General features: G+C 42.1%; 1 long non-coding RNA gene across 1 annotated transcript in view; it reads left to right on the forward strand.

Moving 5' to 3' along the window:
- The first annotated feature begins 3718 nt into the window (after window positions 1–3718).
- Window positions 3719–12627, forward strand: part of LOC145390613 (uncharacterized) — a 37711-nt gene continuing 28802 nt past the window's right edge. The window contains exon 1 of the long non-coding RNA XR_013895695.1: window positions 3719–3905. This is a non-coding gene — a long non-coding RNA (uncharacterized LOC145390613). The remainder of the gene's footprint in view (window positions 3906–12627) is intronic.

The raw sequence follows: 12627 nt of genomic DNA on the forward strand, positions 1-12627 counted from the left end.
ACTTAAGGGATCTAAGCTACGAAGAAAGACTAAATAAACTGAATCTACCAACACTACAGGAGAGAAGGAAAAGAGGTGACATGATAATGCTATATAAGTGCATATCAGGGAAGGAGAAAATAGACATAAATGATTACTTAACATATGGGGAAGCATCAGCAAGAGGACACTGCAAAAAACTGCATAAGAAGAGAGGTGATAAAGACGTAAGGAAATTCAGTTTCCCAAACAGAGCAATTGATCAATGGAATGCACTACCGAATGAAATAGTGTGTGCCAAAACAATTCACAAATTTAAGGATATGTACGATAAATATGGTTTAAGACATTTGTCTTCTTAGTATAATAGGAAAAGTGTATGGTAGGATACTTATAGACAGAGTTAGAGAAGGAACAGAGAAATTAGTTGGAGAAGAACAGGGAGGCTTTAGGAAGGGAAGAGGTTGTGTAGATCAGATATTCATTCTTAGATCTTTAGTGGAAAAGTTTCTAGAGAAGGGAAAGAAGTTGTATGCGGCTTTCATGGATTTGGAGAAAGCATATGACAGGGTGGATAGACAAGGATTGTGGAAAGTGTTAAGAATATATGGAGTAGATGGGAAGTTGTTGAATGCTGTGAAGAGTATGTACGATGGTGCGAAGGCTGCAGTGCGTGTGGATGGTGAACTAAGTGAATTTTTCTCTTTGAAAGTTGGTTTGAAACAGGGATGTGTCATGTCTCCATGGTTGTTCAATCTGTACATGGATGGGGTAATAAAAGAGGTACAAGGTAGGGTAGTGGATGTTGGAGTGGCCCTGGTGAGAGAGGATAGTGTTTGGAAACTCCCTGTACTGTTGTTTGCAGATGATACTGTGTTGTTGAGTGAAGACGAAGGGGAGCTGCAAGGCTTGGTGGATGAGTTTGGGAGAGTGTGTAAGAAACGGAACCTAAAGGTGAATGTAGGGAAGAGTAAAGTGATGGTCTTTGAGAGAGGTGAAGTCAGTGAATGTACAGCGAGGTTAGATGGTGAGGAATTGGAAAATGTGAGTACGTTTAAGTATTTGGGTAGTGTGATGAGTAAGGATGGAGGTTTGGAGGGTGAAGTGCTTGAAAGGGTACAGCAGGGAAGAAAGGTTGCTGGTTCCTTGAAAGCAGTGATAAGAAACAGGGAAGTGAGCATGGAAGTAAAAAAGTTACTACATGACAGTATTGTGATACCAACTCTAACATACGGAAGTGAAGCTTGGACATTGTTGGAAGGACACAAGTCAAGAGTGAGAGCAGTGGAAATGAGTTATTTAAGAGGAGCCTGTGGAGTCACGTGGAGAGACAGGCTGACGAATGAGGATATAAAGGAGCGTTGTGGTGTGGATGTGGATGTGATAGGAAGCGTTGTGAGGAACACACTGAGGTGGTTTGGCCATGTGGAGAGGATGGAGGGTGAAAGACTGACAAAGAGAGTGTATATGAGTAAGGTGGAGGGTGGAAGAGGGAGGGGGAGACCGAGGATGAGATGGAGGGATGGGGTGGAGAGGTATATGAGAGAGGGGGGTGTGAGTTGGGAGCAGGGCAGTGAAATGGCGGGGGACAGGGCGACTTGGAGGCGATTTGTTTGTGGCCACTCCAAACGGGATTGAGGCGTCTGGCAATAGATAGATAGATAGAAGACACGGGACAGTACGAGCTTGACTCATTCCTGTAAAGATACAATTAGGTAAGAAAAATTAGGTAAGAACACACATTCACACAAAAACATCTGCTGATGGTTCTAGATATGCTGACTGGTCTAGCTAATTAGTCTATCTACCTATCTATGGCCAGATGCCATAATCTCACAAGGGGTGGCCAGAGAAGGAGCACTAACCCTCTGCCTACCCACTTGTAGAAAATGTAGGAATACTTATGGGTTGGTTATATGGTTACCATCCAATTTTATTAATGGTTTCCTGGCTTACAGGGAACCACTAGGCTTGTCACTCAATGTAAAACCACCTGAAAAGGACAGAAGAGTAATAAAAAGCGAAAGGAAAGATGAAAAAAAGAGGAAGAGAGGAGGGCAGGATGATAAAGGTGAACGAAGATGTAGGCAGCACTGCATCAAGTGAATGGATGATGGTCGTCACCACCTATCACCAAATCATTTAGTAAAGGAGAAATTCAGATGTCAAGTTCAAATCATAACCAGGTACTGTACTTTTTTGTTACAGTCTAACTGTATTACCAGAGTTAATGCTTTTTCCATCTCAAAACGCTTTGTTTTGTACCATACAGTACTTAGTAAGGATGTACGAGATTCTCCAGCTTTTGACTGTGTCCATTATTACAGCTTCCCTACATTAAAATTAGGCTAGGTTAGATTAAGTTGTTTGGTTAATTAGGTCAGGCTAAAGCTGGTCTAGCTTAGGTTAGGTTAAAGGTAAGGCTAGGTAAGATTTGGGCAGCTCATTTTAGCATGGATGCATTAACAGACAGAGTTAGGAGCTGGAGTATCTCCCCTTCCTTTATATTACGTACAAAACAGACCATCAGCAAAGGTCAGTGAGAAGACCACAATTCAGTCAGAGTGACAAAAAAAAAAAAAAATCTTTTATAAACGTATCCGATCACATATGACATAAAAGTACATTATACAGCACTGCTAAAAAGGGAACCTGGAATGTCCCATCCATCCATCCATCCATCCATTGCCAGACGCCATGTATCCCAAACGGGGTGGCCAAGGGCTTAGAGTTAATTGTTTTACAGGGAGGGGCACTAATCCTCCACCAACCCCACTTGACACGTAGGGATGCCAACAGCATCTGGTGTTCCCAGGCGGTCACCCATCCAAGTACTAACCAGACCTGGAATGTATATCATATAAAATTAGTATTCTGAAAAATGCAGTACTGAAATACATCCTAAACTAAACCATGTAGACACTGGTTTTCTTATTAACTGACTTTCATTCCGGGCAGACCAATACACTGAAACCTGGTACATTTGCTGTTTTCAACTGTCAAGGTTATTCTGATGGATTTTTCTAATTAATGTAAGCCAACCTATCTAATGTGCTTATTGTAACTAGAAACTAATCTAGGCTATTATGCCTAACATAATCCAACCTAACTTGCTTAATCTACCTAAACCAACTTAAGACCTAACTTATCTGCTCTAACTAGTATAACTTAATGTCGTTTACCTACACTAACCTAACATACTAAGTCTACTGAACTAACCTAATCTGACTAACGTTAAAAAGGGGTGACTGTCCGTATATTAAAAAAAAGAAAAGAAAAAAAAAAAGTAACCCTGGAACCAACCATTACATTCACCCTCTCACCCGACTGAACTCCATACTTTCACGGCCCCCATGTACTTTTTAACACATCTTCACACTTAAACGTATGGAAAAAATGGCATACATACTTATATCATATCAGAAAATTGCGTCTGGCCGACCATTGATCAGCTGACAGGTAAATATAAACAAAGATCAGCTGCTTCCTGGTTGACGTGAGGGGCCAGGAAGCTATTTTTTTCCTTGCTTTTTTTCGCCATTTTTATTCGTCACTAATGGATTTGATCACTTAATAATAACTTATAAATATAAGCAACATCTGTTTTTGCATACTTCAGTGATATATAGTGAGTAAGCGGTATAGTTTCGTGAGTTAAAATGATGGCGTTGGTTTGTTTGGGCAGTACTCCGTCTACTTTAACTTGGCCTAAAACTGTCCACTTTAACTTGGCCTAAATTGCCATCGCTCCATCTTGAACGCCGAGCTGGAGCAAGGGATTAACACAGGAATATGGTGCTAGTCACGAAGAACATCCTTGGTAAAGATGTGAAGCCGTAGTTTTATCCTGTTCTGCCTCTGAGCCACGGAAATAAGCAGCAAAGGACGAAAATAGCCAGTCAAGATGGACGCACTTCACAACCCAGGTAAAAGTGAGGGCATATCGGTAATAGTGTGTCTTTTCAGTGACTTAATTTTGCTGTTGTAATACGAGCCTTGTATTTCCAAAACAGACTGGTGAATGTATTTGTTTTATGTCCCCATTAGGCGAGGGTGAGAGTAGTGTTTTTTTTTAGGTCATGATCTTGTGTTGAATTTTGACCATTTCTTGCACAGTTGAATAATAATGTTAACTAGAAAACTGCAGTACATGATTTTTTTTTGTATCTGGGAAGTGTATGCAACATATTTCAGAAGAATGCCCAGGTTAGATCTGAAGAATATTACTTTCACTGTTGGGCTGGGTTTGCATGGGTGAATATTTTTTTAAATAAATGCTTATGGCTTTCTCATGGCTTTGGCATGAGAACAACATTTTTTTGTCGTATAATGTTTATCAGTGTATTATGTTCAGATAACTTCTTTGGTAGCTATATACGGTACCTCAGTTTAGTCAAATTAGTGGTCATGGTGACAGAAAAAATAAAATGCATTTTTTGGGCTTAATTACCGGTATTCAGTTGCATAAGAAGTAAAGGTCAGATGTGAACAGAACTTACTGAAAAATATAGAAAAAACAATTTCTTTGTCATAGTTGCTTTTGCAGATTTTTGTATCAGTATCAGAATTATTCATATATGGTATAGTCTGGTACCGTAGAATAAGTTACCGTGTTGCATAATATGAATTGTGTGCTTACCGGTATATTGTTAAATATGCTTATTTTGTGTGTGTGTGTGTGTGTGTGTGTGTGCGTGTGTTTATATACACTGTATTCAGTATGGAATATACTGTACTGTATATATAGATAGATTGGGTCTGGTTAGTACTTGGATGGGTGACCGCCTGGGAACACCAGATGCTGTTGGCATCCCTACGTGTCCAGTGGGGTTGGTGGAGGATTGGTGCCCCTCCCTGTAAAACAATTAACTCTAAGCCCTTGGCCACCCCATTTGGGATACATGGCGTCTGGCAATGGATGGATGGATGGATGGTATATATAGATAGATAAAGAGGTAGATATATATATATATAGAGTATTCTGTATTGTTACGGCCCCATCCCACACTGCCACAGGCTCCAACAGCAGTAGTTCAGTACAGGAAGGACGTTGCCCAGTGAGTTGTTCTTCCTATGGTCAGCCTTTAGGTGTGCAGTACACAAGATCAGCTAAGAGGTCGTAAATAAACACTGGCTTCTTAAGTTCACTGTCGCTCTTTACCAGATAATTACACTTAATGCTTGCCAACTTCACTTCACTATTTGCACAAGTACCGAAAGTATAGAAGCTGCAATAACACTTCACTGTTTGCCAACAACACTTCATTACTTTCACAAGTACCAAAAGTATAGAAGCTGCAATAACACTTCACTGTTAGCTAACAACACTTCATTAGGTCGGAAGTAGTGGAAGCGATGAAGAAGATTAAGCTGGGAAAGGCCCCAGGAATTGATGGTGTGTGTGGTGAAATGCTTAGGTATGGGGGTGGGATTGTTGTGGAGTGGATATGGAAGTTGTGTAGATTGGCTTGGGAAGAGGGAAGGTTCCAGAGGACTGGAAATCAGGTATAATTGTTCCTCTGTACAAAGGAAAAGGGGAGAGAGAAGTATGTGGTAACCATAGGGGTATTTGCCTTCTTAGTGTGACTGGTAAAATATGTGGTAGAATACTCATTGATAGGGTTAGGCATATGACAGAGGAGCTAGTTGGAGAAGAACAAGGGGGATTTAGGAAGGGAAAAGGGTGTGTAGATCAGATATTTGTTCTAAGATGTTTAGTGGAGAAGTATCTAGAGAAGGGAAGGAAAGTGTATGCTGCCTTCATGGACTTGGAGAAAGCTTATGACAGAATAGATAGGCAAGGTATGTGGAAGGTATTAAGAATATATGGAGTGGAGGGGAAATTGTTGAGTGCTGTGAAGAGTATGTACAAGGGAGCTAGGGCTATGGTGCGAGTGGATGGTGAGCTGAGTGAGTTCTTTGATCTCAATGTGGGACTGCAACAGGGTTGTGTGACGTCTCCATGGCTGTTTAATATATATATGGATGGGGTTGTAAAGGAGGTGCAAGGTAGGGCAGTGGATGTGGGGGTGGCCCTAATGAATGAGGGTGAGATTTGGAAGCTTCCGGTGTTGCTGTTTGCTGATGATACAGTATTGTTGAGTGAAGATGAATGGGAGTTGCAAGGTTTGGTGAATGAATTTGGGACAGTGTGTAGGAGGAGGAAGCTGAAAGTTAATGTAAACAAAAGTAAAGTTATGGTGTTTGAGAGGAATGAAGTCGCAGAGTGTGCAGTGAGGTTGGATGGTGAGGATATGGAGAATGTGAGTGCATTCAAGTACTTGGGTAGTGTGATGAGTAAGGATGGAACTTTGGGGGATGAAGTACATGAAAGGGTACAGCAGGGAAGAAAGGTTGTTGGTACACTGAAAGCAGTGATGAGAAATAGGGAGGTGAGTATGGAAGTTAAGAAGTCACTGCATGATGGTATTGTGATCCCTACCCTGACGTATGGAAGCGAGGCATGGACCTTGCAAGAGGGGAACAAGTCAAGAGTGAGAGCAGTGGAAATGAGTTACTTGAAAGGAGCATGTGGAGTGACGTGGAGGGACAGGTTGACGAATGAAGAAGTGAAGGAACGTTGTGGGGTAGATGTGGATGTGGTTGAGAAGATTAGGAGAAATACACTGAGGTGGTTTGGACATGTGGAGAGAATGGAGAATGAAAGACTGACTAAGAGGGTGTATGTAGGTGAGGTGGAGGGAGGGAGAGGGAGGGGTAGACCGAGGATGAGGTGGAGGGATGGAGTTGAGAGGTATATGAGGGGGGGGGGTGAGTTGGGGGGAGGGGAGTCAAATGGTGGGTGACAGAGTGACTTGGAGGCGTTTTGTCTGCGGCCACCCTTTGCGGGATTAGGGCGTCGGGCTATAGATAGATAGATAGATAGATAGACTGACACAGCACTACACTCAAACTGAACTAAAACATACTGACTTGCTCTAGTCTCTTCCCCATCCTTAAATAAACTTGCATTGTTCAAGAATTATCTACATTGTACGAGAACAACAGTTGCCAACTCAAAGATATCCAGAGTTTTCTTACATAACACTGTAAATTATTTAGCATACAAACTTAGATTAAATTACATAATTTAACAAGCAATCACATAACTAAAACATTATACAGAAAAAGAGCACAAAAAGTAATGCATAACTTACGAAACAACTGCGTTCACAAACAGCAGGCAAACTGGCAACTCCATCTCGCACTGGAGCTACGGTAGGCTTCGGGAATCAGTGAGAAACTTCCAGACTACCAAACCACCAAATCCCGCTTCTTAAAGGGGGTATCACACGGTACCGTAAAACACCATAACTTCGGACAGCGCCCAAATTTCGGACATTTGGCGAAAAAATATAATAATTGAAGTTTACTGGAAAAGAGTGCGATATTTGCAAAAAATAATGATATGGGTAGGTACGGTAATCTTTAAATATTATTATGTATAAGTCCTATTAAACTAGCTTGAATATGTGTGGGTGAAAAGAAGTTTATGAATCAAATGGAAAAAAATCGACAATTTCTAACCCTGCAAAACTTTGTTTACACAGAACAAACAGTTTCATTTGTAAGAACGTGATTAGTACGATTATATGTGGAAAAGTGTTGTAAGTACTGGGCAGTAAACTGTTTTAAAATATATACATGCATACAGTAATCTTGCTATGACTGTTTTAATGATTATCTCTGTATTTTTCAGAAAAAATTCCTAAATTCAGACAGACAAGTTACTGGAAAAATACAGACTATAGGTGTGTGTGTGTGTGTGTGTGTGTGTGTGTTTTACAAGCACAGGCTTATTAGGAAAGTGTGTGTGTGTGTGTGTGTGTGTGTGTGTGTGTGTGTGTGTGTGTGTGTGTGTGTGTGTGTGTAATTCACCGGGTCGGTCAGGATCACTTGATGGTCGTGATCGTCAGCTTTTACCCTCCCGAAAGGGAGCTGATAGCTCATATAGTCCGATCTAAGGGCAAGGCTGTGACCTTCACACACGCACACATCCGTCCCCTTGCTCAAGGGGGACAGTAACCACCCACTTCGTCAGTGAAACTTTTCGCAACCTGAGCGAGGCGCGAACTCCTGTCTACCAGATGGCAAGCGAGAACGTTACCACTGCGCCAGCGAGCGGTGTGTGTGTGTGTGTGTGTGTGTGTGTGTGTGTGTGTGTGTGTGTGTGTGTGTGTGTGTGTTTCACAAGCACAGGCCTATTAGGAAAGTGTGTGTGTGTGTGTGTGTGTGTGTGTGTGTGTGTGTGTGTAATTCACCGGGTCGGTCAGGATCACTTGATGGTCGTGATCGTCAGCTTTTACCCTCCCGGAAGGGAGCTGAGAGCTCATATAGTCCGATCTAAGGGCAAGGCTGTGACCTTCACACACACACACACACACACACACACACACACACACACACACACACACACACATCCATCCCCTTGCTCAAGGGGGACAGTAACCACCCACTTTGTCAGTGAAACTTTTCGCAACCTGAGCGAGGCGCGAACTCCCGTCCACCAGTTGGCAAGCGAGAGCATTACCACTGCACCAGCGGTGTGTGTGTGTGTGTGTGTGTGTATGTGTGTGTGTGTGTGTGTGTGTTTTACAAGCACAGGCCTATTAGGAAAGTGTGTGTGTGTGTGTGTGTGTGTGTGTGGTGTGTTTGTATGTATGTATGTATGTATGTGTGTGTGTTTAAAACCAAAGTGTGTAGCTCATTAATACATTCCATAGTGCTGTCATAACATGTGCCTGTGTGTGCGTGTGTCTGTTGATTTGTGTGCATGTTAGTGGGTGTATGGGTGTCATCAGAACCAGTAAGAAGTATTTAACATCATATTATGTTATTTAAGTATGCATTTGTTGAGTCAGTGAGGTATCTACTTGATAATTACGTGAAGTTTTGTTTAGGAAAAAGAGATCAGTTCCCCTTACAGTTTGGAATGTATGCAATGCATTTTTATATATTTTTTTTGTCTGAAAAAGTTTCTGAAGAGTTCTTAGTTATATTTATGGCCAGAATACCTCACTACAATGTGATATGATGCATCTTAATGTGTCTCAAATTATGAGCTAAAAAAAGAAGGTATTTTTGGATATTTCTCTTTATATTTGTATAACTTGGGCCACGAGTGCACAATATTTTTTTGAGATTTTTTTAAAAACTTTTAAAGTGTCTGAAGTTTGGCCAGTGTGTCCAGAGACAGGTGCTATTAACCTTTCTCATGTTTAAAGGGTAAATACTTGGATGTCCGAAGTTTGAAAGAGCTGTCCGAAGTTAGGGAATTTGTTCCTAACTTCGGACACTTGAAGATGAAAAATAAACACACGAGTTTAGCGTGGCTAATTTTTATTATATGGACTCAGTAGGTACTGTCCCTGGCTACCACAGGACACCAACAGGGATAAAACTGCACCATTTTACACAGTTATTCATTAAAACACATGAAAAGTGTCCGAAGTTAGGGTGTTTTATGGTACCTGAAATCATGCTTTGCCGAAGAAATCGTGGTAACTGCCCACGAAACCATGGTAGCTGCTGAGGATTTCGTCGGCAAAATTGGATTCGGTCCAAATCCATTTCTGCCCATGGAATCTGGTACAAAACGTTTTCTCTGATAGCAGAGCGAGCTGAATGGAGAACTTGGAGGCTATACTGCAGTATTTTGTTTATTTTTTAAAAGTTATGATTCCCTCCTAGAGTGCCTATTACTTTCCATTATATATATTGTTAATTATGAAAGCGTAAATAACCTTTTATATCGTGCAAGGGTGAAATAACGATATCGATAATTAATTCAGTGGTTTACGTTGGGGAGCAGATACATACACCATGTTGGGTGAAAGGGTATTGTATGTATCTCGCCGTTCATTCAACACTGTAGATATGATGGCATCTGGGCAGATAGTATGGAAAAGGGCTACTGAAATTTCCCTCATTGAAAAAATAAGGCCATTCCCTTGTTGCGAGAAGGCGGCTCCACAGCTGCCTTCTCGTGGTTTTGGCTGTCGCTGCATCTTTCTTCTCAAGTGCCACCACTGTAAGAGCCAATGCAGCAATCACTCTTCCCTCAGCAAAATCAAGAGAAGCCATGTTGCGTCTGATACATGTGACTCGTGTGAGATGGTGAGACAGACTCCGGTATGCTTTGTTTACATTTTTGCTGACCTCAGGGGCATTCGAGGAATGTGTATTATAGGGTTTGTGCCTGGTTCCAGCAAACCAGGAATGCGTTCCATCGGCAAACCATGATTTCAGGTACCGTGTGATACCCCCCTAACACTACCCCTTCCTAGTTCTTTGTCATCCTGACAAAACTACACAGTGTATACAAACATAATTAATCCTAATGAAACATCTACCTATACACAAAATAATCCTTCAATTTACCAGGTCTTCTTCTGTGCTGCTTCCGATGACATCCTTGCCCCTCCACACAGTCCACTCCTCCTGGAAGGTCTTGGTCCTCCTCCTGATTCACTTCTTCCATCAGGAAACTGTCACCATCCTCTTGCACTTCAGCTCCTTGGCCCTTCTCAACATCCTCGGCTGCAGGAGAGCATGATTCCTCAGAGACGTCCCAGCTGTACTGTCCTGGCCCATGGTACTGCCACAGACGGTTCACATGTACCACCTTTGGGCAAGATTTCCTGCCTCACTGAATCCGGTACATTATATCTGATAGGCGGTCCAGTGCAGTGTAAGGCCCATCCCATGGGCTCTGCAACTTCGTTGACTGTCCCTTCTTTCGCTGAGGATTGTATAACCAAACTTGGTCACCATCCTTGAAGCTCACCTCACTTGCCTTGGCATCATACTTACCCTTCATCACTTCTGAAAAATTAAGGGCTCCACATACTTGATGTATCTTATCAGCCTTCCCTTAATATGCTTGGCATAGCTGGAGGTGTCTGTAGGCAGCTCTTCACCAGGTGGTCTTCCAATTAACAAGTCAACAAGTAAGCATAACTCGTGGCCCAACATCAGGTTTGCAGGGGTGTAGCCTAGCCTGTAGACTCATGGGATGCAGACCGATATGCTATCAACAATGCAGGTAATTTCTAGTCCCATTCCATTTGTCCATCTATGCAGTACTTGGCCAGTTCTTGTACTAGGGTCCAGTTGAATTTCTTCACCATCCCATCTGACTGTGGCCATGGAGGGATTGTTCTGGTCTTCTAGATCCCAGTGACTTGCAGCATCCACAGAACACAGGAGACTCAAAGTTTCTACCCTGGTGTGAATGTAGCTTTTGTGGCATCCCAAAATGACAGAAAAACTGATCTGCCAACACCTGAGCGACGGTAGCAGCCTCTTGATCAGGGATGGCATGGGCTTCTGGCCACTTTGTGAAGTAGTCCATGCCTACATGTAGATATATATATATATATATATATATATATATATATATATATATTATATCAATCTATCTGTTGCCAGACGCCTCAATCCCGTTTGGGGTGGCCACAAACAAATCACCTCCAAGTCGCCCTGTCCCCCGCCATTTCGCTACCCTGCTCCCAGCTCACACCCCCCTCTCTCATATACCTCTCCACCCAATCCCTCCATCTCATCCTCAGCCTCCCCCTCCCTCTTCCTCCCTCCACCTCACTCACATACACTCTCTTCGTCAGTCTTTCACCCTCCATCCTCTCCACATGGCCAAACCACCTCAGTGTGTTCCTCAAAACGCTTCCTATCACATCCACATCCACACCACAACTCTCGTTTATATCCTCATTCGTCAGCATGTCTCTCCATGTGACTCCACAGGCTCCTCTTAAATAACTCATTTCCACTGCTCTCACTCTTGACTTGTGTCCTTCCAACAACGTCCAAGCTTCACTTCCATACGTTAGAGTTGATATCACAATACTGTCATGTAGTAACTTTTTCACTTCCATGCTCACTTCCCTGTTTCTTATCACTGCTTTCAAAGAACCAGCAACCTTTCTTCCCTGCTGTACCCTTTCAAGCACTTCACCCTCCAAACCTCCATCCATACTCATTACACTACCCACGTACTTAACCCCTACACCACGGGCATGTTTACCAATGTTTTGCGTGTGCCGCGGGGTTATTCGGGCTCCGACAGACTCTCAAAAAATATTTGCCAAAAATCAGTTATTAGTCCTAGAATATTAAAATTACATATGCTTATGGCACATACCTTCAGCTTTCTCCTGGAATGTTTGTTGAGCCTTTGTCAGTTACCATAATACTTGTGGAGACCTCTGAAGTTGGGTAACGAAGTCTCCACTTTACACTTCCCGACAGCCCGTAATATGATTACCACAGCCAGATATTAACACTATAAACACTACTCTATGATTTTCAAGTAGTTTGGGATCCATACTCCAAAAAAAAACCCACTGTGAAAGCAATGAAAATTATGAGCGCGTCTGACCGTCGCACTTACGCTAGTTTGCTCTGGTACTCTGTCATTTATTATTCATAAAACCCCTCACACTTTATATTTCTATTACTATATAACACTTATATATATCTACCGTCTTTATCCATAAGTTTCCTTCAGTAGTATTAGTTTATTGTCACTGTAGGGATTCAATTTCTTTCAGTAAAATACATAGCATTCACTTTCTTGTCCTGTATACTAGCATTGAGAGTGAATGTCACTTTCATCTTCACTCTCATAAC

This window comes from Coenobita brevimanus, chromosome 15 (genome assembly GCF_032717465.1).
Source record: "Coenobita brevimanus isolate Jiangsu-jjx chromosome 15, ASM3271746v2, whole genome shotgun sequence".
NCBI lineage: Eukaryota > Metazoa > Arthropoda > Malacostraca > Decapoda > Coenobitidae > Coenobita > Coenobita brevimanus.